This window comes from Octopus bimaculoides, chromosome 2 (genome assembly GCF_046866305.1).
Source record: "Octopus bimaculoides isolate indiv1 chromosome 2, ASM4686630v1, whole genome shotgun sequence".
NCBI classification, from domain to species: Eukaryota; Metazoa; Mollusca; class Cephalopoda; order Octopoda; family Octopodidae; genus Octopus; species Octopus bimaculoides.
In genome coordinates this window covers 184,861,316-184,863,815 of record NC_142929.1, presented here as the reverse complement: position 1 = coordinate 184,863,815, position 2,500 = coordinate 184,861,316, and positions in this window count along the sequence as shown.

Below are 2,500 nucleotides of genomic sequence, written 5' to 3'. Positions count from 1 at the left end.
TCTGTATCACCGGTGCCAGTCTGGACATTTGCGTCTGAGACGATTTAAAAACATTTGTTATGACCTTTCTCCGATATAATATGTGATATTTTATGGTAAAAACAACACCCCCAACAGATATTTAGACACGCATAACACACACGCATTCATATTAACATACACACACACACACACACACACACACACACACACACACACACACACACACACACACACACTCAGGCATACATGTATACACACACACATATATATATATATATATACACACACACGTAGTTAAATCTGTAAACTTGTCTAATTTAACATAATTATAATAGACTTTCAATCTAGTATTGGCTTAAATTTCCAAGAATTAAACAATGATATGAAACACCAAAATCTCTGCTTTAGCTCCGAACAATGATTGGTTCCCAGGACCTATATTCCAACGTTGGTTCTATGCCAAAATAAACTGACTCTCTCCAGCAAATTCTATCAAATTAGTGCGCGCACAACTATGTGAATTCCTAAATTGCCATCAAATCGTGAATATAATGCATAACTTATACTAGAACTTTCTTTAAATCACATAGCCAATTGATTTAAATTTTCTCTCAGTTATTTTCCAGTTGTTTATTCGAGCTAGGTTTTTTTTCTCTTATGTTATTATAGTTTTTCTTCAGTAGTTTTGAATCCGTGACCACGAAAGACACCAATTAAGGAGAATGGTCAGCGATAATCCAATAGACAGTCTCACATGGGTCATCGATCTTTCTAAATAACAGATATCTTTTAGCTTTTCCACAGTTTTTATGTAAAACTAACACCCTCGACCACGAACTTTAATACCCCCACCACCTACCACCACGACGACGGTGACAACAACAACAACGAGAAGTAAAACAAAATCTTACTTTCCAAGACCATTAACGGTAACACTTATAAGAGAAGTTTCTCTTAAGGTTACGTTTATGAATTGAAATGGTAATTATTTAACCCAATGAAAAGTTCCGGAAAATGCAGGAAACAATTTTCTTTAGGAAGCGAATTAAAAGTTATATTCGTGTAGGAATATATTTAAGTTAAAAATAGGTACGTTGTTTGGCCTCTTTTAGGATTAAATTAGAATTGAAATGGTATAAATGCTGCTCTTGTGGTGCCTTAGACTAATTAAACCAATTTTTGAAAGTATAACACGTATGCATATGTCTGTCTGTCTCTCTATTTATCTATATGTCTGTCTGCCTGCCTCTCTGTCTGACTGTATGTATGTCATTATTCAGTTTATTTCAAGATTTCTTGCTAATAGAGAAAACCGGTTACTAACCTAGATTCAAGGTTCCTTCATTGAAATTTCAACATCAACAACAGGGTATTTTTGTACTTATGTATGTATGTATGTATGTATGTATGTGCAGATTTGTACGTTTTATGTATGTATTCTCATTCATATAGTTACATATCTAGATATGCTCATATATATTTAAACGACCAACTTCTGGAAAGTTTTACAGATTTTGTCAGTTCCAGTGACGGATTGGATCTGTAGTCTTCGAATTAGCTTTCTGCATTCAGGTTTTGAGAAGCCTAATTTCTCACGATTGGTATGTAGGCAGTGTGTTACATGTCCCAGGGCCCCAATAGTTAAACAGTTCGCTTTGCAAACACAATGTAACACGTTCGTTCCTACTGTTCCACGTTTTGGACAAGCAACATTTTCTGTAAACTCGAATGAAGCCATTCTTTGTGAGTGAAATTGAAGAGACAGAATTTGTATAGAGTCCCGTTGGATGCCTTCTACCTGTAGTTCAAAGGAACAAATTAATCACATACACTGAGACCCGCTGATTCTCCTGAGGATTACATTAAGCGTACACGAGCCTTCAGAATGCTCAGCTACTAATTTTTTTTCACTAGGTTCTGTCATTTGACTGTGGCGATGCTGCAGCACCGTCTTAAAGGGTTTTAGTCAGAGAAATCGACCCCATGACTTATTGTTTGTAAAGCCTAGTACTTATTCTATCGGTAACCGCTAAGTTACGGGATGTAAAACACACCAACACCGGTTGTCAAGCAGGTGACGGAAGGATGAGCACATCTCAAAGACACACACACGCACACACAGAGACATCTATCTATCTATCTATCTATCTATCTATCTATCTATCTATCTATCTATCTATCTATCTATCTATCTATCTATCTATCTATCTATCTATCTATATAATATAATATAGGATAAACTCTTTATAAGAATTTATCAAGTAGTCAGCGTGAAAAAACCTCATAATGAAAAAAATAATGAAAAAAATTTCATAATGAAAAAAATTCATCATTTTTTCATAAATATATCTAAATAATTTATATAAAGGGCATTAACTGTGTAGTAATGCCTCACGCTTCGAGAGACTAAATAAGTCAAAAACTACCAAAAAATAAGCAACATATTTACTGAAAGCGAGGGAATGCAGCTTTCAAAATTTATCTCTTAAAACATTTAACTTAACGGTAAACCACTGGT